The sequence below is a fragment of the Zootermopsis nevadensis genome, unplaced genomic scaffold (genome assembly GCF_977971745.1).
Source record: "Zootermopsis nevadensis isolate Lab colony 2312 unplaced genomic scaffold, Znev_1.0 Znev_ptg000006l, whole genome shotgun sequence".
NCBI classification, from domain to species: domain Eukaryota; kingdom Metazoa; phylum Arthropoda; class Insecta; order Blattodea; family Termopsidae; genus Zootermopsis; species Zootermopsis nevadensis.
This window is the reverse complement of record NW_028259138.1, coordinates 3,186,775-3,211,117: the sequence shown is the minus strand read 5'-3', so window position 1 is coordinate 3,211,117 and position 24,343 is coordinate 3,186,775. Positions and strand designations below refer to the sequence as shown.

General features: G+C 37.1%; 1 protein-coding gene across 1 annotated transcript in view; it reads left to right on the top strand.

The window, feature by feature from the left end:
- LOC110832377 (dipeptidase 1) overlaps positions 1–24,343 on the top strand; it is a 221,210-nt gene that overhangs the window by 14,951 nt on the left and 181,916 nt on the right. The gene's annotated exons all lie outside the window — the stretch shown is intronic.

Here is a 24,343-nt window from a genome sequence, read left to right as displayed (position 1 = left end):
CCCAAAAATTGCTGACCAAGGGCAGAATATTAGCAGAAACAAACGAAAATCGAAACAGGTTTTGTCCACATCCACATGCTTTGTCATTCCGCTTGTAAAGTGGAGAGAAGACTTCCCTGCAAGCAGCAAAATCAAGGTGGTTAGTGCCCAGAGTTTGTGTACCAGACACGCAGATGTGATTTTTGTGCTACTAAAAGTTAATGTAGGCCACAATAAAAATGCTGGCTTATACACTGCGAAATTTCCTTTTACACACGAAAGAAATAACATTTTTATAGTTTCGCCATCTAAAAATAAAGTTTTTTTCACAGGACGTTGAATTCATGTTATAAATGTTAGTACTTTGTTTATGTTTGTTAGGTTTTGCTATGGTTACTTTTATTGAAGACCATGTAAATTTAAAAGTAAAGGTAGCTAACGAAACGAAATATTTATACTTAATAGCAAATTAATATAGACATGTTGTATAATATTTCAGTAGGATCGGAATATATATAACACAAGTAGGTACAGAAGTCATGTTGGGACATAAAGGTCAATTGTCAACAAATATTTCTTCAGCAAGAAAATATGCTTCCTTAACTATCTGTAAATAGATGTACCAATTCAATACATGAAATTTCTTACCCGTGTTTCACAGAAAAACGAAAATACAGGCCAGTAAGTAAAGTAATAAGAACACATTTACAGAAGAAATCATAAAAATATCTTTCTAAGGCCATACAATTTTATACCTAACCTTAACTTGTATTTGCTAAGTGAAGGAATGTTATTTATAGGGTTACATAGGAGAACAGCAAATTACAAACGCTGAGATATTTTGGACAGATGTTGGAATTACCCATAACAAAAGGATTAGTATGATACTGCAAACTACGAATGGAGCTCCAAGTTATTAGCTAAATTGAAGTCAAAGTTTAAATAGAATGAATAAAGATTCGGTCCATAAAAAATATGTAGATATGATCGCCAAGTAACCATTGATATAGGAGGGGCCAATTAGAATAAAAGAAACTTGAGAAGAAAGCTATGTCGTCAGGTAGCGTTGCCGACAATTTCAGTAGATTTCGGTTAATTGGGCCATCGGTTTATCGGAGCAGACGTTTATTTGGGACAGATCTTAAAGAACAAAGCTTTTTAACTGTTTACGTGTAACTTCGCATAATTGGGGTAGCAGCTTAATTGGGCCAAAGTATTCAAGTCTCGATGTGTCCCATTTAACCGGAATCCGCTTTATTGACTTCAGTGCTGTAGTCACTTCCGTCTCTGAGGCTTCACCTTACGTGGGGAGGCACTTGGTTTTATTGAAACGCAAACCTACGAAGGTTTCCATTTCTTTGTGCTGAAATATGTAGTAGGGGAGAAAAGAACGAGTTTGTATCCTTCGTTGTTACATTTCCTGATATTGGAATGATGAATAATGAAGTACAGCCTCAGAATTTTACAGTTTATGGGCCGCTCTCTTCTGTTCGTGATCAGACTCTTATCAGCATCACTTCACAGCAAGGTTCGTGCAGATTTCTTGATTGATTCAATCAGAAGCACATTCCAGGTCCAAAGACATTACCATCATACTGGGACCTGAGTATTAATTAATTGATTGTGTCAAGAGCACATCTTTCCAAGTCTATCGACACCTAAGGATCTAACGGATTGGTTTGATTCTTGCGATATGTAACGATTCCTTTTGAATAGTTGAAGTGTTTGAGTTTAATATGACGGAATGAAGTCATGAATGATCAGTAGATAGAGATTTTCGAAGAGGCTGATACGGCCCATATCATTATTAAATACTGGGTGAAGTGTACAAACCAGGTGAACCTTATTACTTGGTGAGATTTCATGTTCTCACGGCGGCAACTACGAAGATGTCTTCTAGGATGTTGTTTGGAAAAAGTTGACCGATGAATAAGAGGTGCTTACTGCCTCTATCAACAGGGCGCCCTGATGATGGACGCAGCAACTACCTCTGAAACGTAGCATCCCCGAAAAAAGTTATCTTGCTTAATAATTGATACTCTCCAATGCCAAATCCTTTAATTTTGCAAAGATATATTTTCCTCAGCAATTCGCGTTCAAACGCAATGACTTTTTTCTTTCCCAACGTAAGAACGGTAGTTCCGCGCCCATAAAAACAATAAGCAGTGTTATGGACATTTTGAAAAGCTGATTATTAAAATTAGACAGGAAGGCAAAATGTTTTGAGACGGAGGGAGTTTTCCAGAGTCTCACAAATTCGCAGCTGTGACTGAGAAACAAAATATCTGTAATTCGCCAGACAGAGACAATCTGTAACGGGAAGCTGAACAAACACAACACTCGCCCACGGACCGATATCGAATAAGTTAATAGACAAATTGTGCATTTTCTGATCAAACAGACATGATTAATGAATAAAGACGTTTAATATACTAATGAGGGTTTTATAAATTCAAAAGTCTGTATCATTTCGCTCGGAAGTACTATTTAACACACTCCGAGTTGGTAAAGCAGATTAGATTCATAAACGTTTTTTATTAGGTCATGGCCATTTCCTTCTACATCCCAGTTCATCATTCTCTCGTCGATTTTTATCCTCTGTTCTTCGCTGATGAGAAGTTGTCCCTGTGTCTGAATATCAGAGAATAAGGCGTATAAGTGATATGTAGATAAACATCCACACACTCTAGACCAATGGATGGTCTGCTTTACGCTCCGACCGATTTAGGCTACACGCGGGGAATTAATCACCTCGGTCAGTCGAACGGGATTTGTGTGGGCAACGTAACCTGTCTGTATACGTAGGAAAAGGTAGTAAGCACTCTGTCGGGAATCGAACACTAATCACTATCCTGCAGCTTGTTATGTTATGAGTTAGTGAGTTTATGCCCCAGAGATTTTCTCGTTAAATAAATTGAGTCTGTTCGACTGATTTGCCAAATATAAAAGATCGCTTCACTGACTTTAGCACGAAACTGTACCAATAGTATTTTTCTTCGTCCGTAGGTTTAATCCACTCATACCACTTTTAGCCGTCATAGTTTATTTTGTCAAGCGACCTCTGAAGCGGAAATCTTTAATGAAGAGATCCCGCTATACAACTAACAAGAGAATTTCCCTGATTCTGCTCTTAAATCGAATTTTAAACTACTGCGACTAAATAATAGACAATTTGCTGTGCGGGTTGAAGAACATTATTGGGTTAGTAAGCTTAAAAGATTTGTAATATCTTACATGAAATTGTATTTGACATCGAATGCTTGTTAGTTTAAACTTTGAACGGACCAGATGATTTTCAGACTTATTTAAAAATCAGTTATGCTCAAGGTTTTTTTCATACTGAAATGTTGGTCAGTAACTACCATTGAAAAAGTTAGTTTAATTTATTTAGATTTTAGATTGTCAAGGCGATAAGTATAAAGACGACTTTCCTCTGGCGTATTCCACAGTATGACGGATACAGCCAATTCTTCAGAAGGTTTCCACTTTTCATAATTACAGAAAGCCATCTGACATTTATTTCAGTAGGTATGTGCTCATCACCGCTTTAAGAAAAGTCATCTGTAGGTTTGTATTATGAGCCGCTTGAATTCAGTTCACAACCTCCTCCATTTATCAATTCGAAACTGTTTTCTGCTATAGCTTGACGAAACGTGTCAAATTTGGAGGTTATGGATGGTCAACAGCAGGACAGCAGGCGTGAAAACAGTCGACGATCGCCGTGTATTGTAATCCGGCATTGTCTCTTAATCCTTAGAGTAACAATGCTACAATTCCGCGAACCCCCTACCCAGTACACTGAGATTTTAGTGATCACATCGTGATTCATGGTACACAGCAGCACAGTAGCTGCAAATCCCGCAACAAAATTATGGAACGATAGAGTCGTTTTGTATGTCTCAGACTACTACTACCGTGCATCAGACGTTAACAGTAAAGTACAGTGTGTCCACAAAGTCCCTTCGGGGTTTTGAAAAATTGTGGGGCGCAAACAAATTGAGCTAGTCACATGCGGTTTGCGGCAGATTACAGTGAAACTCTGGAAGTTTTTTACTGACCTTAGTAGACCTCGATGTGGGCTCCCTTGGTAGCACAGAGAACGTCCAGACGATATTCGAGCTCTTACCATCTTCTGTGGAGCATGTCCGCTGGAATAACTGAGATGTACATTGCTTACAAATTGCCGCTTACTGGGAAGTCGTTTTCTACTGATAATCCCTCGCATTGAGATGCAATGTGCTTACGTTTATTCCTTATAGAATCTCTGAGAATGAAAGAAATTTACATTTACTCGTTTAGATGAAGGTATTATATTTTATAGGATTTGAGGTTCTCACGCCGGTAGCCCTGATGTTAGAGGCACCAAGCACCTCTGAAACGTCGGTAAACTTTCAGGGCGCTATAATCCTGATGACAGCCATCGTCGTATTATATTTGCTTTAACAATAACAGTATAAATGATATAGTTATTTATTTTAAATTGTGCTTGCTTTATTTGTTAAATAAAACAGGGTTCCTTTGCTGCAATAGTTTCTAACCCAATCTCATATTTTAGTTCATTTCAACAATTTATTGTACTTAGGCGTTCTAATTTAACAGTTACAGGAGCCATCTGCAGTCAGTCGAAGAAAATAGAAAGAATAAAAATACAGAGAACGAAACATTTCGTAAATGAAACAGACACCTATAGACAAATTTCGTATTGGTACAACACACAAACTTTATTGTTATAAGATTGGAATGTTGTACTCTGTGGTTTACACTGATATTTCAGAAGTATTTTTCACGTTACGTAGATTAATGGTGTGTTAATACACCACGAGGTCGATTTGCTCCTTAGATCGTTCTTGTATTAATGTGATCTGAGATTAATGTTACATAATTATTAATAATGTTTCAACAGTAACCTCCATCCGCATAAGGTTTTGTTCGTTCGCGTTCTAGAGCGAAGAACGCGTAAAGATGCTGAAGGTAGCAAAATACGATCAATGATTTAGACAAAAGATTAATAATAAAACGCTAATATTGAACATGTTAACGTTATTAGTATCTCATTAGCAGCGAAGACGCGACGAAGAGAAGGACATTAATTGCGTGAAAGTAAAGTACAGAAATGTAGGATTTGAGGTTTTGACGGCGGTGAGTTTGAAGATGGCCGTCTTCTTGGTTGTTGTGCCGTGCAGTCTGGTAGATGTTTACCGATGTTTCAGGTGTCCTTGTTGTCTCCGTCATCAGATAGATGACGATGACTCATTTCCCTGATGATGGAGGAACTGAGGACCTCTGAAACGTCGGTGGACTTCTACCAGAATGCACGGCGCAACAACCCAGAAGACGGTCATGTTCAGACTCACCGCCGTGAAAACCTCAAATCCTACATGTCCAAGACATAATTATGTTGTATACTTTATGGTTGTAAAATAGCAAACTATCTTTGGATACTTTCAAGTTTGTTGGAGTCAGTGATGGCATGAGAATTCGAAACAACAAAGTGTATTCAAATTTTGATCCTACTGGGCTGCTGTAAAGTATAATTCAACAGTCTCTAAAAGAAAAGGCAAAAGCAGTAACACTTTCCATTTTCCGTGTCACTTCGTAATAAGACGTATGTGTTCCTCTGTAGACTGTGGAAAATGATGGTTTTATAAATCGTGTTTGCAAGGTTCCACAATTTGAAGAACGACACATTATTTCCAACGTGTTTAACTATGTCAAAAGTAATAATGTCGAGATAAATATGAATTTGGATTGCGGGTATAAATACTGAGAATACGGATTATGGAGAGCTTCAGTTGTTATGGAATAACATCATTACATTTAAAATGGTAATTTGTGTTTCCATTTTCTGTCACAATCCTAATTCTGTCACCTCAGGCTGATGGTAAGATTATAGAAGTCTGTTTGAAAACGTGACTGCGTGTTAGCGCGAGCTTAACTTGCAGACTGTAATGCACGTGGGTATCCTGAATTATCTATCCCTTACTATAAATTGCAAATGTTTTGTCGTAAGAAAATTTCTCTTTTCTTGTCGTCGAATAGATATGTAAAATGTTTTAAATCGCTGTGTGTCATTTTATACGGAGAACAGAAGATACGAAACGAAAGACTAAATGTAAAGTACATATGTTGCCTAAATTCGTTCTTTGTGAATTTTAATTCATCTGTAATCTCGATAGAGATACAAATTAATTTATTAGTTGCTTTCATCCTCCACATGTTGTCAAATACTGTGCGAGATATGAGGGATGAAAATTCACAATAAAAGTATGAATGTATTTTTTTCACAAACTTATTCACGAATAGACGCAGGTATTATCTGTCCCTTGTATTTTACAGGATAATTTAATCCCACACCAGGGAAATAGAAATTTTGACTGCTTTTATAATATTTACTCATATATTAACATTTATTATTTCTTTATTTTTAATCGTTGTCACTTCTAGACTAGGATTCTTTACTGCATAAACTTCAATGTAAAAACAATTGTTAAGTAAAATAACATTTCTGCCAAAAATAATCATAATAATATTTAAAATGATTTCTTTGTGTTTATATACTTACTAGTTTTTTGTTACATTGCATGTTTGTGACTTCGGTATTTGGCGCATTTAAGGAACTTCATACCTATAAGAATGCAATATGCGCATTCGTGACTGGGAAGTTGTACAAGATGAGGCGCCGGGTGCTTGCTGTTCGCGTTCGAAACAATCTCATTCTCATTTTTATTACTTTGTCTTTCTTTCCAAGTCACCAAATCCCATGCTGTCCCACAATATGTAGCTTCGACACAACTGTAAGTCCTCTCGACCTCCATTTCGCCGTCCACAGAATCAGGACCTACATGTGCAGACATAAGTGGCATAAGTTTCACACATTTCAAATAATTTTCATCTCAGATACCAAATATCCGATTTTCAATGTCAAACAACTGTATATGGGTGGATATTGACATAGGAGGGCACCTTGAGTCCTCCTCAAGCTCTCAGACCACTACTAGGACCTTTGTGTACCCCTGACCTTGCCATAGTCCTTCAAAGATCCCTGACAGCACTACTAGATCCAAAATTAATCTGATTGAAGGCCGTCTAATATCTATCGGTTCTAGCAATGTACAGGTAAACCTCAATTTGCGCCGATTCAGAATAACGCCGCTTTTGAAACCAGCAAGTCAAAATGTGAAGAAAAAAAATACTATTATTTATAACGTTTTACAATGTTTATAGTACTGATTCTTATACTAAATAGTAATTCTTACATCGCTGATTTTGAATAAAAATTATAAATACAGTCACCTCTGCACTCATTGCTAAGTAGTTGCGAGATAATCTCCTAAAAATCCGCCAACATTGCGCAACAGTCACGTGAGCATTGGTCACTCTTCATTTGCGTTCAGTCTGATAAGGGAGTAAGGAAAAATGCGCTCAGTTCGCTTCTTGTTGACACATTGAATGTGCTGAAAACTGTGTGCTAAACGTGTTTGTGGTGTTGTTCGACCACTATTCTGCAGTAGCAACTGTTTTATATTTATAAATTGTAGAAGAGCCACCATGTCTGGTAAGAGAGGTGAATGTGTTGCTAAAAAGTTGCGTAGGTCTATTGCGTTTGAAGATAAGATGGACGTAATTCGTAGAATAGAAGGTGGTGATACCCGTCGTAATGTGTGCAGAAGTTTGAAGTTGCCTCTTTCCATTGTGACTACCATAATAAAAAATTCATACAAAATAAAACAGTCAATGCAACGACAGTAAGTGCAACGCATAGCAGAAACAAACTTTTAGAAAGAATGGAGAAATTACTGTTGCCATGGGTGGATGACATGAACCGGAAAAACATTCCCTGACTGAAATTGCTATCACGGATAAGGCGAAGTCAATTTTTGAGGAACTTAAGTCGTCAATGTTTGGGTGCCAGGAACGCATGTCATTGACTTCCCATTGATTTACGTTATAAAAAGAGTTTCAATTCCAATTACGCCGATTCGTCCAGGAACGCATCCCCGGCGTAAATAGAGGTTTACCTGTATAGCCTAAAATCTCGTATCTGTGCCAAGCCAACTGTGGACACTGACAGAGTAAATGATGGGAGAATTTCTCCCTCTGTACTTCAATGCGCATTTGCAAGTTGAGAACCCTGTTGCCAGCCTGCATTGTTCCTGCTAAGTCCGGTAGATCCCTAGACAGTTTATCAGAAGGCCCTCCAACGAACCAATGAAGAGCTTCGACTCTAGGAGTGTTTCTCCTTCAGCCAACTTCTTAACCTTGATCCCACCAACAAACACATAATAAGATTGGAACCGTTTGTTCGGGATGGAGAACTGGACTGCTTGATCCTTCTCTAGCAAATATTGCTATCAATTGTCTACCGTATTTTTTTGTTCTGTAACATTATTTTCATCATCATCATCATCAGTTATTATCGAAATTGCTTGGTCTACTAGCCACAATGCAACTTCATTCGCTGTCACGATGTTTTTGAAAAGTTATCTTGTTTGTGGCTCTACATAAGAGTTTGTTTTTACAATTGCGTTACCGAGTTATTAGAAACAAGCCATAATAAATTATTATAATTTAATTTTAACATTAGAAGAGAAAATTGCATGATAAAGAGCTTCGTAATTTATACTTTTCACCAAACATTACGGAGATCAAGTCAAAGCGGATGAGATGGGAGGACAGAGATGATAAATACGTATACAATTTAGACTGGAATGTCTGACACAATTTGGATTGGAATTTCTGAAGGCAGGAGACCACTTGGAAGACCTAGATTCATTTGTCGTATTAAAATGGGTCTTAAGCAAATTGTGATTCGGGATTTGGAATGTATTTATCTGGCTCAGGAAAGGGGCCGGTGCCCGGCTTTTGTGAACGAGATAATGAGCCTTCGCGTTAAATAAAATTAGGAGAATTTATTGACTAGCTGAGCTTAGGCTACTATTCCTCCTTTCGGACGTATGACTAAACGATGCAACTCGAGTACCACTGGACGGATGTGGATGAAATTTGATATGGAGGTTGTGCTCTTCAGCATGACCTCAGAATCGTGTTTTTGAATATCCTATGAGCGGTGATAAAGAAATGATGGCTGAGGAAAGACGTGAGGTAAACATTGAGGTGCTGCGGTCTGGTGGCCAAAGTGGGAATTATTGAACAAGGCGGATTTGATGCCTCTAAATGCACACTGCAAAGAACACATGAGGACATTTTGTGTATAGCGGTACGAAATACACTTTCCGAGCTTGTTTATTGAACACAAATATTTAGGACACCCATGAATTAACGGACGATTTAAAGGGAATATAGTTATTTATACGAAGGACTAATGTACTAAAAAGCTGTGTAAGATTTGAGGTTTTCACAGCGGTGAGTATGAAGATTTCTGTCTTCTGGGTTGTTGTGCTGTGTAGACTGGTCGATGTTAACCAACGTTTCGCGATCGCCCTGATGACGGAGGCAGTATGACCTCTGAAACGTTGGTAAACATCGACCAAACTACCAGCGCAACACCCCAGAAGAAAGAAATCTTCATCGTCCTGGTGACGGAGGCAGTATGGCCTCCGAAACGTTGGTAAACATCTACCAGACTACACAGCGCAACAACCCAGAAGACAGAAATCTTCCTACTAAAAACCTGTGACAGAACTTTCACATTTTTTTCATTTGTGGTCACAGAAGGAAAAACATATTTTTTCGTTATGCTTTTATAATCGTTCGCTTTTCAGTGGACACTTATTAATGTGGTGTCCTGACGCACACTGGCGCCTATAATTCTTTAAGTCGCTCTTGCGCTTACCAAAGCGCTGGGTTTCTTTCCAGGCTGTTCGTTCCCATGCGACCGGACAGAAAAGAACCAACCTTAGGGCATCTGCGCTGGGCCTTACATTACGCTGATAGCTAAACACTGTTTCCGACACGAACACGGAACATAAACCTCCGGGGTGGGAAATTTAGCCTGTTGAACACGTTAACAGTTACCAGTACATGATTTATGGAAAGAAATGTAATTTCCAGTACACATGGTGTTGTTTAAAAGTCCTAAAATCGAATTCGTGGCACAAATGAAAAATGTATTATTTTCATTAATAAAGTTATTCATGAAACGTCGACATAGGTGTAACTGTTTGAGGACTGAACACATAAAAACGAGATTTCAGCTTCTTACGGTTCAAATTCTTGATCCGATGAGTCGCCCTGTTGATGGACGCAGCAAACACCTCTGAAACGTTGGAAAACTTCCACTAGAATACACGGCAGAACAACCCAGGAGACAGCTATCTTCAACGCGTAATAAGTTCATGTCTGGGTCTTTGCGTGTTTAATTTCCGAAGTCAACGGACTGCAATTAAAATTAATATGGGCGATCAACGTTAACATTTGGAAAATAAATTTAATTAAATCTGCATTATTTAACACGTTTCGATGTATAAAGTGTTTATGAATACACAAATAATTTGGACTCTTTATTTTGTAAGCAAAAATATGAATGTATACTATTGAATGGCTCTGCCAACAATATATTGTATCTGAAATAAACACTGTAAACAACAAACACATACCAAAGAACACATAAAATGTTCATGCCGTACTCTAATGGAATAAGTTGCATAATTTCACTTTTTTCAGTATTAATAGGTATTAACTGATAACCTAACATAAAATGCTGTAACGCAACATATTCGCCATTGTAGTTACATAGCATTTAAAAATATGTGTGAAAATTATACGAGTGTGTATACGCACGGATGTTAACTCCAATGTGCATTCTATTATGAAATTCCTAAACTATGTATGGTAATTATTTTCACTCGGAAGCCGGATGGAGTTATTTACAAGTGACAGTTTGAGTCTTGCGAGAAAAATTCTGTCGTTAGAAAGTTGTTTAACAGCTATCAGTTGTTTTTACTGACTGACAACATACTTTGGAGAGAGATCCATATAGGCCTTTCATAAAATTACGTAATTAATGATTAATTAGGACACGATGTCCTAAACTATGCTCGGTCTTGTCGATTTCTGAGGCCTACTGGAATTTTTCACAACCAGCTGTAGGCTTAGGTTACTGGTATTTAAGTAAATATTTTTGCAACTTCGTTACGAACGCGTCTAAAAACTAATGCTCATTTACCCATGGCAAACTGAGACTGTAAAAAGGGTTATGGAGAACGTAAAAAGAGAAGGAATAGAAACGAGCCGAAGGAGTGAAAAATAAAGCGACAGAGAGAAAGTATATTAGAAATTGTGAAAGGGAGGGGAAAGAATGATTAGAGGGTAGGAAAATTAATTAATACTGTGCTGCTCAGCAACAGTATAGTCCAGTTTAGTGCAGTGTAGTGTATTACAGTTTAGAATAGACTACGTAAGATCTGTGGTTGTTTGGAACAAAAATCTTTAAATTTGTTTTTAAATTATTTACTGTGTGGTAGGCAGTCTGCTTTAACATGTGTTTATGTTTCTTGGTGTACTGCTGCAAGACTTTTTGTAACATAATGAAAAACTAAATGTTTTTATATGGACGTATTATAGCGTAACTTCCCTTGGATTGTACTCTTTCGACCCCTGTTGTAGTCTCCAAGAAGTTAGGTCACAAATTTCACGTCTTCTATCAGACGCTGGTCTTGACGTCTAAGTAATATCCTTTTCTGTAAAGTGTAGTAACTAATTTGAATATCGTATTTTTAACAACCAAGCACATTAGCAATGCAAACAATACTTCTGACAGTGTTGCGGATACACCCAGAATTTATATTCTGCATCCTGAAGTTTCTTGTCATCCTTAGTTGGAATAAGCTTAGATATTTCTACAAGATGTACCAAGCATTTATTTCTTGACTCAGAAACGTGGAACTGACAACCTCATTTCGTAAAAAGTCAATAGACAGACAGAGCTGAATAACATGCTTAAAACACAGAGTATTCCGTTTGTGTGCGGTCTGTTTTGCGCTCCGTTGATCCAGTGGGCCATCGCCGATTTAATAATGTCCTGCTGAGGAACCGGGAGTCGGCTAAGTTCAACAAACTGTATCTGTTTATTTTACAGCAACTTTATACAACAAGAATGGAAAATGACAAATAGGCTGTTGTTTCGGTAACCCAGGCTGTTTGGCTAAACGGAGTCACGTTACTGGTGAAGATCGCTGTCTTCTGGGTTGTAGCGCCGTGTAGTGTGGTAGAAATTTTTGGATGCAGCATGGACCTCTGAAACGTTGGTAAACTTCTACCAGACTACACTGCGCTACAACCCAAAAGACATCCATCTTCGGACTCACCTTCGTGAAAACCTCAAATTATACCAGATTACTCGTGGTTTTCTCCACTCTTTTGAGGCGAATTCCAAGATTGTACTTTGAACAGGCCATAGATGCTTCCTTTCAAATACGTACGCACTTACCATCCATGTTCGTCTTCACATTTTATTTGAAGCTGTATAATTTTTGAACTTGATGGGATGTTATCAACTAACCAAGGACTCAGTCCTTCCCTTTTCAATTACTTTAGCAGTTTGTCATTTACAGCAGATAAAGTGAAGCTGTCTCGCTACACGGCGCGGTGGTGCTTGGGGGGAAAGGGGGAGGTATAGCTCCTATTCATTTTCGGCTTGGACACTAGGTGGGAGTGGGTGGTCAGCGTCACGCCCCGGCCGCGCTTTATCCCCGGGAAAAGGACTTCTGGTACTCACTGGATAGGAGAGTAGTTGTTCACCAGAGTCGGTCTGGACGCGGAGAATAGAAAGAAATTTTTTTAGTCTTGCCGGGGATCGAACCCGGGCGTCCAGTTCGTAGTCGGACACTACACTGACTCAGTTTCTCCGACTCATGTTTACAATAAGTAGGCACGACATAAAAGTATAGCTGAAATTTATAAAATTGTATGGGAGATGAAACAGACCTCTTGTACTTAGTGTATAAAGATTTATTATAAAATCTGTGTACCTTGATAAGTGTATTGTAATATTATTTAAAATGCACTGACTCATTACAACAAGTGCAGTATAAATTATAGGAATGTCTGGTACGATTTATTCCAGAATATTCTATTTTCAGATTTTCTATCAAAAACCCAATGATAAACATAGACAAAGCTGTGTAATGTTTCTTACTTTTCACGTGGGTGTGAAATTTGTTCTGACATCCAGAGGATGCAACTATCTTCTAATCGCATTTTATAAATCCTGGACATCTTGAGATTTCAGTCGCATTTGACGCTTCATGGTCGAGCTCAGTAAAGAGCAGACGCTGTGCTGTGTGTGGCTTTGACATGTTCTTCACTTCATTGAACAGCAGAAACTCGTGACGTGGTGGAGTATATGAGGAACGGGATACAGAAATATCAAGAAGAAAGAAGTAAACGGAAGTGACTCCGATTTAGCGTACACAGGGTTTTGAAATACGCGTTATTTGTGATTTAAATTCTTTCATAATTTTTTATAGGTAGAGGATTACTTACTCAGAACAAATCAATAATTTTATAATAAGTACACTAAATAGGTAAGGATTTCTACAGAAGTAAAGAGGTAGTTAACTACATACGGTTGTAAGTTTTATTACCGACAGAACAAATTAATAGTAGAGATGTTACACCACATTTCGCCATTAATTTATTGTCGATATACTTAAACAACAATAGAGGTATTGCAATGCACACAGTAATAAATGCTATTGTACTGTGCAAAGAACAAGCTGGCGTTTGAGACACGCATTTTATACAAGAACGTTATATTGACCTCACTTATTCTTTCTGTTTATTTGTAGTTTACTTAACGACGCTTTTTCAGTAGCTCAGACTATGTAGCGTCGAATAGGAGGATGATTGTGAATTGGAAAGTTGTGGAAGGAAGCTGTCGTGGCCTAATTTAAGGTACTACCCCAGCATTTGGTGTAGGACTGAGGAAAACCACGAAAACCCCAGTCTGGATAGCCGGTCTCCGGGCTGAGATTTGAACCCGGGACCTCCGGAATATGGAGCAGGAGTGCTAACCACTTGACCGCGGCGTTCGGTTCTCACTGTTTGTTTTTCTTATCTTACGCCAAGTGGAACCTCGCGTGTGTATCGCCCAGCGGGTGATCAATCACTCTTGTTCTGGGAAACTGTTCCATTTCCCGAGGGATGCGTCCATGCAGATGAGTGCTGGTTTCTTCATAGAGCTTTCCAGGCCATCATGATTTTATTTCACGGTGAAACATTATCATTTCTTGATAAGTATAAAAAAGGATGTGAAATATAATCAAAGTAAGATTTGAGGGTGTTTAGACGGTGAGTCCCAAGGTGGTTGTCTCCTGGGTTGCTGCGTCGTATAGTCTGGTAGACGTTTACCGACGTTTCAGAGGTCCTTGCTGTCTGCATCATCAGGGCGATCATCGCCCTGATTACGTCGGCAAACTTCTTTCAGATAACACTCGCAACAACCCAGAGGACAGCAGTCTTAAAAGTAGATATATTTCATGTATAGTTATACTGGTATTTACTTATTATTTGCTTAATGAAAATTTAAATCTGACAAACCTAGTCAACAACAGAACTACTACACTCACAGCTAAATGCCGCGACCAAGTGGTTACACTTTTGTTTCTTATTTAGGAGGTTTCTTCCTAAATCTCTGGCCGGTGACCTGTTATTCATACTGAGTTATTTTGTGGTTTTCCTCAGACCTTCCAGGCAGTTTTTTGGTTCATACATTTAACGTATTTTGTCACGACCGTTCAATTAAGCACTTACTCCATACTCTATGAGGCTGAGTCCCTCCATAGAAACCAACAGTCGCTCAGCTTCAAGAAATTCCCAAAATTTTATGGAACCCGAAGGTTCATCACCGTGTTCACTGGTGTCTGTTCTGAGCCACATGAATCCAGTCCATACCACCCCATCCTATTTAAGATCCATTTTAATATTATCCTCCTGCCTGCGTCTAAGTCTTCTTTCCTTCTGGTTTTCCCAAAAAAATTCTGTACGCTTTCATCTTCTCTATCATTCGGGCTACATGCTCTGCCTATCTCATCCTCCTTGACTTGATCGGTGTAATTGTTTTTGGTGAGGAGTACAACTTACGAAGTTCCTGCTTTTGCAACTTTGCCACATTTTCAAAGGATCTATTACTTATCTTTATGTTAACGATTTTGTCCTGCATTCTGGTGACGAGACATTAACATACACTTGGTTTTGTCTGTGTTTACTTCTAGACCAATTCCTTACTAGCATCAATTAGAGTTTCTGCGTTTTTCCTTATAGATTTACATAATCAGCATAGACCATAATCTTATGTTTCCCATTCAATTTCAGTCCTACCTGGTTTTCTTGGACCTTCTTAATGGCGTATTCTAAAGCAAAGCTTAAAAGCAATGGCGATAAAGCATCTCCTTGTTTAGACCATTCTGAATAGGAAACGTGTCAGACAAATATTTGCCTATACGGACTTTCTTTTAAACACACTTTAATAAGCCTAAATTGTGTCATGGTTTTACCAAACTCAATGAGAATATTGTACAATACATCCCTCCTAAGTAAATCATACGATTTCTTTTAAGTCTTTGTATAGCTTATATACCGTCTCAATGTAGTACTCCCATTTTTTCTCTGGTATTTGATGGATTCAAAAAATCTGATTAGCAGTTGACCTATTACGTCGAAAGCCACGCTCATGATCCCCAATAATTTTATCTCCGTATTGTCTTAATCTGGAGAGAAGAATGTTAGATAAAATTTTGTATGAATTTAGTAACATTGATATGCCTCGATAATTACTACAGTCAGCTTTATCGCACTTCTTGTAAATTAGTACAATAATAGACCTCTTCAATTGTTGAGGCAATTCTTCCTTGTTACAAATAGAATTAGGGAGGTATAGATAGCAGAACGTAATTTTTACCTGCTAGAATCAGTTATGCCGTAATTTCATAACTCCTTCTCATTCATATTTTTACAAATTCATTGCCTGTTAATCATAATTTAATTTGACTCCAGATAGACTAACCTACCCATCAGTTTAACAAAACTAGTCAGTGTGAGAGGTGATATTTTTCTTAGTCTTGTGCCACTTTGGTCAAAAGTTATTAAATGCACTTCATATTAGTGTGTTTAAATTACGTTGTTATATCTTACAGGGCTCTTAATTTCGTCTTAATATAATGTTAATAAGAGGTGCTGCTTGTAGTGAGGTTTCTGTAAAATATACAGTGGGTCAAAAAATAAAAATAATAGAATTTGAAAGTTTGTACTTAAATAGAGACAACGAGAATGGGTTTTGAGTTGATAGATTACCAAATCAGCAGATAAATACAAGCAGTGGAAAACAAAATAGAGGTCGTCAAAAGAAAGGATAAAAAGACCAGTTATTCGAAGAGAGATGATGAATCACAGGCTTAGTAAACCTACGAGAAGAAGAAAAGTGGGTGTGTTTAGTATATTTCATTATGATACCGCAGTGACATTTACAGATTTTGCAGTGCGTTCTTCGGTTAACTGTTACAGTCACTAGACTTTCACTTTATTTAACGACTATAATGTGGTCTGGGTTTCGCAAATGGTCACGCGATAATATGGTTGAATCTGCTGATGACGACACAGAAAAACTCGTACAGATATCTATAAGTCGGGAGGGATTCGGGCCGATATATCGCTTTAAGAAAATCACAATCGTCTCGGCTACACAGTTAATTTGAATCCATATAACGGTATAAATATTTTATATTCGTTTATTTACAGCCCACAGACCCTACACATTCTCATATTTTACTACTGAATGATTACTGATACTAAAAAGCTTGCTTGTGAATGTGCTTGTATTAAAACGAGATTCCGATTACCGTTTGTTGTAAATTTAATGCGGGACTATTAAGGTCGAAGTAATTATGTTAACTTACAAACAAATAAAATCTTGTAACTTCACGAAAGGTTACTTTCAATCCAGTAACAACAGCCGGGCGCAGGAAAATAATACAAAAGAAGCAATATAGTCAACCTGAAGAAACTAATCTTAAAACCTTGCTTACCGTGCAGTGTATTGATATATAAAATCATGCATACAAACAAAACTGTTTAAACATTAAATAACAATTTGTTCCAAAAGTGTTTCGACCTAAAGAGGTCATTATAAATGGCAAAACATTAATTCATTGGTCTGTCTATTAAAGTCATACAATTAATAAAACAACAAACCATCGTTTCATGAATTGTATGATTTAATAGACAGACTAATGAATTTATGTTTTTGCCACTAATGTTGACCTGTTGAGGTCGAAACGCGTTTGGCACAAAGTGTTATTTAATGTGTGAACAGTTTTGTTTGTATGCATGATTTTATACTGAAAAACTAACTTCTTTGTAACAAACTTAAATTTAGAATACGCCTACACAACCTATTTTACAAATTCGTTATTTGTGAATTTGCTAGTCTTGATGTTCATTTGTTGCATCCTACCTGTCAAAACGTACCTTGCAAATTAAAACACACTACAGATTTCACATTACGTAAGAATTATAACATGCGTTCCATTGTTGAGATTGTAGGTTCTCTCGGCAACGATTATGAAGGTAGCTGTCATCTGCATATATTCGCTTGAATTTCATCAAGCAGTTGTCATATCCAAAAAAAGATTGAATTAATAGTTGAAGTGTTACATAACTCAGTATTTTACGTTTCAAACTAGTTTCTATTCAGACAAGATGTTTTTTGAGAAATCGGGTAACATGTTATATCAGTTTCATGTAAATTGTGGATTATATTCGACTAAATTACTAAAATCAAATTATTCCGGCAATAATTATTGTAGAAATCCCAATACGAATTTTCATTCAAGTGCGTTTCTATGATTACTGACGGACATTACCCTTCCATTTAGTTCAATTTGTGCAAATCATCAAATCTAATATTCAACTGCAATATCTGACGTAAATCTTTTGTTCGCTGATACTCATCGCTGATTATGGAGTCAGCAAGCACCTCTGAAACGTCGGTTACTTTCTTCGAGACTGCATGTCGCAATACCACAGAAGACTGTCATCTTCATACGCGTTACCGTGAGAACCTGAAATCTCAAATGACACAAATAGATGACAATGGTTGGAATTTTTCCATGGTAAAAATTATAAAGTAATAAAGCTGGATTCTGATTTTAACAACTTTCAAGGGGGGGGGGGGGGAGAAGCAGAAACAGGATAAGGTATGACTAGGGATGGAGGTTCATTTACCTTTTCATATGGATTAAGAATGTCGTAGTCTAAAACGAAGTGCTGCATTGAAATTGACCCTTCTTCTTTAACGTTATCTCTTATGCCCATTATTCTGGACAACACCAGCTCAAGCCGAGTCGAATTGTTCTCTATTTGAAGCTCGTTAAATTTAATTGGTTCTAACTTTTTTAAATGTGTGTTTCGTTGCTCTGGTGCTATTATATTCAAATTCGAGAGCTGTATATAATTTATTAATATCCTCGGTATGTGTATATATATAGTCACATCAAAATATTATTATTAAATTACCATGATTAAAATGTATCTTAACGCTTTAAGAAGTTTCCCTTAAAACGTAACAAACCTGCGGGCCTTCAACTTGGGTTTGGCGATGAAATTATAGCTTCAAACGTAGGGTACTGTTTAGTAAATTTCGTGTATTTTTTCTGTGATGAGGAAGGTTATGTAGGGTTGAATTGAATAAGAATGTGGTTAATACTGTGCATTATGACTTGAAAAGGATTTGGTAGTTGCCTGGAAAGACAGGCTAAACATGATAAACTCCTTTATGGAGCGCTCTGATGGTGGAGGCAGCAAAGACCTCTGAAACTTTGGGAAACTTCTACCAGATTATACGGTGCAACAACACAGAAGACAGCAATCTTCAAATACTTTTACATTATAAGTCTAAAAGTGACGTCAAGAAGGTGTTCCTGTTGAGAGTTAAACTCATGGTATTACGCTTATCAATCAATGTTGAATTTAATATGCAGGACTCACAAAAGAAAAAAAATTGTTATTATATTGTTATCCTTGTCTCTCGTTCAATAATTATTTTATTGTGAATTGAATTTATTATTTTCAGAACCACATGAGTCCACTTCTTGAGACATTTATACTATTGCTAACATGAAAATCACCAAGAGAATGCACTGTTTCATACAAAGGAAAATATTTGAACTTAGAGAGTAACAGGAAAATGATGAAATTCCATGACGAGGATGTACGTAATTTGTACTCATGAGCAAACAATAAGGCAATCAGATTAATGGAGGTTGAGGTTGGTGAGACATGAAGCACGCTTAAGAGAGGCAAATACAGAAAATGTTGATTGAAAATATGGTAAGGGCATTTAGGGGGCAAAAACACTAGGTTCTCAGCACACACAGTTATAGAATTCTATATTTAGGAAATGAAGTAGCCTATGATCCGTATGGGACCGTATTCGAATATATTCCAGAGATTGATCCGATGACTTTTGTTACATGACCGGAGTTCAGTAATATTAAAATTCTTTGAAAATAATTTTAAAAAACAGCCACGTGCTTGAAATGTTGGTTGCTGTCGAGGCAAGAGCGGCGAGGGTCGGGTCGTCTATTGAATAACAAAGCAGAGAGCAGGCGCAGATCCTGTGGGATTTGGGCACAGTTCTGCACGAAAATGACATAAATTTCCTACGCCATTACTGCTTAAATTTTGAAAAAAAGACATCGCTTATTTGGTTCCACCTCTTCTTAACACACATAACACAAACACAACTAACTTATCAAATAACTGTGTTTATCTTTCTTATTCTTATTTTAGAAAACTGATCTAATAATAATAATAATATTAATTGTTTGCCTGTCATTGGCTCTTTGCTTTTGGCAAACACTCAATAAAAGAATTGAATTATTATTATTATTATTATTATTATTATTATTTTGTGGTATTTAATTTTGCAAGTTTTTTCTGTTTTTTATTGTTTAATATTGTTATTTAGTATTATTGAATTGAATTATATTATTTAGGTATCGTATTTAGCCCATTATTATTCAATATGATACATTTATATAATTAGTTTCATTTGTTTGTTTGTTTGTTTTTGTATTTGTAATGTTTTACTTTTATTATTATTGAAATGAATTTAATTATTTATTATATTTTATCCTGTACTCTGGTTTAGTGCTTGGCTGTGATTGGCCTTACTTGGCTGTTGCCAAGCACTTAAATAAATGAATTTAATTAAATAAATAAATAAATTGAATCATTATTATTTCAACTGAAAAATAACAAGCGTTCCAGGATTTATTTAATTGATTTCATCATAAGTATTATTTGTTCTTGTTATTCCGAGACACACAAATACCGAAAACTTTATAAATCACTATATCAAGTAGAGATTTCAGGTTTTCACGACGGCGAATATGAAATTCTTACGCTATGCACTTTGGTAGAAGTTTACCGACGTTTTGTAGATGCTTACTGCCCTTATCATCAGGACGTTGTTGGAGGCAGCAAGCTCCTTTGAAACGTCAGTAGTAAACTTCTATTGGACTACACGGCGCAGCAACCCAAAAGACAGCCATCTCCAGTATATAACTAAGAGTTGTTTCTTTACACATTTTTATTTTGTAATATGTTCGTATAGGCATATCAGTTTTATCTATAGCCTATGCTTATATAAACCCAATTACTTGCTGTTACTTATAATAATTTTGTGCTTGTGCACATAATGTTCTTGTAATTCTCGTTCAATAAATTTCGTGGCATTAAAAGAAGGAAGAAAATTAACTTTTTATGTGTTCGAAACAATGTATATCACTAAACAAAACCCATGGCTGAAATATCTCATTTCTACTACTCGACTCATCCTGTTTGAAAGGACATTTTATTATGCGTTCTTGGGCTGTAGTGAGTGGGGACTAGAAATTGAACCCGTTCTTGAGAATTGTGAGCATGTGCCCCTCAACTGTATCACTAATTAAATACCGTTACTGTTTTAATTAAAAATTCATATTATTGTACTATAAGGATTATTTGCATTTTAGTAACAGCCTCCTATAATACTTTTTCGAAATTCATGTACAGGTTTGAACCATAAAATTTGTGGACGAAGGGCCAAGCACTGGGAGAGACGGGGTATGAAGCGTGCCTTTGACGTTATGTGTATTGTATGGGTTACACTCTGTGCAAAGAATGCATAATGCATTGCTGATGTAAATGTTCGTATTACGGGTAATGTACGGAATGGTGAAGTATTGTTACAACTGTTGTATTCGCAGTAGTGTGAAACATGAGGATCGGTTCTCATCGAGGCTTCAGTTCAGCTATGCTACGATAATCGAACATATTCCACTGCTATGTGAATAATCCGTGGCATTTAAATACCTCAGGTGGAATCCTTACAGAACTTCACTTGTTAAAACTACTGAAAATATAGCCATGATATTATGTTTATGTTTCTATTCCTTGCGTGCAAGAGCGTCTTATAAACTATTTCTTAGAGCAGTGGTCCCCAACGCGGTGTCCGCGGGCGCCATGGAGCCCGCCAAGGCATTTTTTGGGTGCCCGCGTTGATACGGAAAGAGGTTATACTGAATAATGAAGGCCGTTCAAACACGAACATTATGAAATCAAAGCACAGATCTCGACTTACTAACGTCCGTCTTGACGATTGTTTGCGAGCAGCAATATCATCCTACACTCCAAAATTTGAAAAACTGGCCGATGAAATGCAGTGCCAAACATCACACTAACTTCCCACTTGAGTAATAATAATTGTACTTATAAAACTACGTATTTTTGATTGCGTGGTTTCTTGTATCATTAAACGTCATGTTGTTTTGTGTATTATTTGGTGTCCATATCTTATTTGTCCAGAGAAAAGAAAATTTGGCTTTGTTAATTGGTTGGTGCTTGCCACGATCTCATAAACTCTCAAATGTGCTCGTAGGCACAAAAATGTTGGGGACCACTGTCTTAGACTGTAATTGACATAAAGCTATACAAGTTATTCTCTAATATAAAGCCACCAGAATTTATATTTCTTATTCTGGTGACCAAGTTGTTTGAAATATTCACAGCGTTCGGAAGCAAAACATAAGAAATGCGGATTTGGATCCGTTTCAAGGTTCTTGATGTTTGCCCCCAATTTTTAACGTTTCCTGTCAACAGCAGCAGTGCGTAATTCATGTAAGTGGTAGAAGTAGTGGTGTTAGCAGGAATGGTGGTTGTGGTGGCGATGAAAGGAAACTACGGCGGACACGAACACGAGTACAGCGATGAAGGTGAAGGTTTCGAAGGGACAGGAGACAAGTGGTGACGAATAAAGGGATGACTATAAAGAAGGCGAGGACAAATAAAAGAAATTCAAAGAAGAGCGAGCAAACGGCGAAGTTGAGTATAAAGACGGAATGGAAGAAGAAAAATATGACTGTGAATAACTACGAAGAAGTACAAATATAAAATAGGAATATCGCAGAGTAGAATAGGAGGAGATGGTGAAACAGATTAAGGCGATGAACAAAAGGTAGACAAGAAAGTGACCAAGAAATGGATTATTGAAGTAGAAGGGGCGACATGTAAGAAGAATACAAAAAAAAAGAAAATAAGAATACGAAGAAGAACAAGAATGAGAAATAACGAAGACGGCGAATACACATGAAGAAGAACAGAAATAAAACGAGCAGAATCTCAGGATCTGATGCAGCTTTGAGCTCAGGTCTCACAGCGAAACCCCTTTTCCAGTTTCGCAGTTGCTGCAGGACTCGATACAGTTTTGGAGTACCAGGCTCAGCGTGTTGCTAAGTGCTTGTGTATTCAGATATTCATGAAATACGAGTGAAGTCTTCGCTACGAAATATAAGTAGGACACACCACAGTTCTGTCTTTGTATCCATTTAAATTCGAAATCTCAGCTCTCTAAACAGGGAATCGTTTGAACGGATCAAGGAAACGAATCGGAAAGTGCTAGAGCTTTTATTTCCGTTAAGATCGAATACTAGCACTTCAGCACTTTAAAAGGGAAAGAGACAGCGAGAGGTATCAAGATGGGGCACGTCAAGATTTGCAGCCTGACCTGTTTCACATAGCTTCTTTCAGGGTTAAAATAGGACAAATATAAAGATGGCTGTCTCCTCGATTCTAGCGCCTTGTAGTCTGGTAAAAGTCTGCCTGCGTTTCAGAGGTCCTTACTGCCTCCATCATCAGGCTTTAATGATAGAGACAGTAAGTATCTGTGAAAAGTTGCTGAACTTCTACCAGACTACACGACGCTTAAATGTGATAAAATATGCAACGATGGTTTCTGAATTACAGGAGACAGGGCATCACTATTATTCAATTAATATAAACAGTAATTTGACTAGAGAAGTCTTATTTTTTAGAAAAGGGATAAGCACGTCATTTTATTTGATTTAAAAATGTATATTTCAGGTGTGAAGTCTCTCATTCACCACTGTATAGCTGAATATTTGCTGTACACCTCATACAATTTCTTCTTCTTTAGTGACTGAATGTAATAATTTTTTTTAATTTTGTGCCTTGTTAAACAGGTCATCATTTGTAGAATAATTTCAAATACAACTAGAAAATGTTGCTGTATTTCCCTGTCTTTTATGGAACTCGAACTTCTTTTCCCAGGTTTACTAGAGCACGCCAGTGGAATCTATCATGAGCCGGACTAATCCAGTTTATATCTTCACTTACAATTTCTTTACGATCCATTTTAATAACATCCTCCAAACTAAATTTAGGTCTCCGAAGTTGTTTCTTCTTTTGAGCTCTTTTAAAATACGCAATTGAAACTGCACATGCTCTGTTGATGTTTGTGTGTGTGTTGTGAGTTAGTCGGTTTTGTCATGGAGAGGTTCCGGTCGTTATGACGGATCTGACATCCCAGTGAAATGCTGCAGACATGCATATGTAACCACATTATGCACGCAGGATAATGTTCGACTGGTTAATTACGGCGTCAGGGAGCGAACCTGTGCCCAAATGACCAGCAAACATACATTAAAGGCAGAAACTCTCACCTACCAATCATTCCATACGATAATATTTTGATACTGATCATAACAAAAATTTGTAGTGTATTTAATTATATGTCCGCTCATCCGTTCATATGATGTGTATCAGAAACTACCGAAATAATATTTACAAAACTTGGTATTGAATTTAAAGAATTAAGGTTTCGATCGAGCATATTTAATTTTGGTTCTAGTATAACCAATGAACGGGACACCTAAAACACATGGTGTAGATGGGAAACATCAAACATTTTTCTGATTGTCACAAATAAAGAGATGACATGGAAGATATTTCAGCAGGTAAGAGGACAAGAATAAAATGAGTTCTAAAGACGTATGTTATCAGTGGTAAGTTCCATTGTTGTGTGACTCAGATTTTCATAAAGAAATGTGTTTCATGAAGCTTCTACCTG